A 745-nucleotide genomic window follows, 5' to 3' on the forward strand; every position below is an offset into this window, starting at 1 on the left:
TCTCCAGTGACTGCTTTGCTCCTCGCCAATCCTCAGTGTGTGTTTGAGTCAAAGTGTGTGCATGTTTGCGTCTGATCTCTTCAGATTGCTTGCCCCTGGCCTGTCTTATTGTGATCAAGCTCCCCTCCAGGAAAACAAGCGGCTCTTGGAAGGGGAGGAGAATATTACTTTCTTTAAATGTAGTAATGAAGTGAGAATGGAGACCGGGAGGCCGTCTTGCAACCCACACATGCACACGACATTATAAAATATGGCTGTAGCACACTGGTTTTTGAATTCCCATTATGAAGCCTTGAGTGGAGTGCTTTTACTGTTGCTATGTTGGTGAAAATCCCTAAAAAGCCTTCAGTTGATTCAAAATGTTACAGTGAGAAAAGGACTAGAAAGAGAGATCACATTTTTCCCATACTGGCTTCTATTCATTGGCACCCTGTGATATCCAATTTTGAATTTAGCTGAACACTTCTGCTGTCATTACCTTTTTCCTACTCTCTCCCACAGTTTAATACTTTTGTCCTTGCCTCTATGCACTGCTTTTCTATATTCTTTTTACCCTCATCCCCCAAATGGTTGCAGAACATAGACTATATTGCCAAAAGTATTCACTCACACATTCAGATCATTGAATTCAGGTGTTCCAATCACTTCCATTGCCAAAGGTGTATAAAATCAAGCACCTAGGCATGCAGACTACGGCTGTATCCCAATTCAGGGTCTGCAGCCTTAAAGGCCGCATTTTAAGGCC

The sequence above is a fragment of the Pundamilia nyererei genome, unplaced genomic scaffold (genome assembly GCF_000239375.1).
Source record: "Pundamilia nyererei isolate P.nyererei 1_Seehausen unplaced genomic scaffold, PunNye1.0 scaffold00260, whole genome shotgun sequence".
NCBI lineage: Eukaryota > Metazoa > Chordata > Actinopteri > Cichliformes > Cichlidae > Pundamilia > Pundamilia nyererei.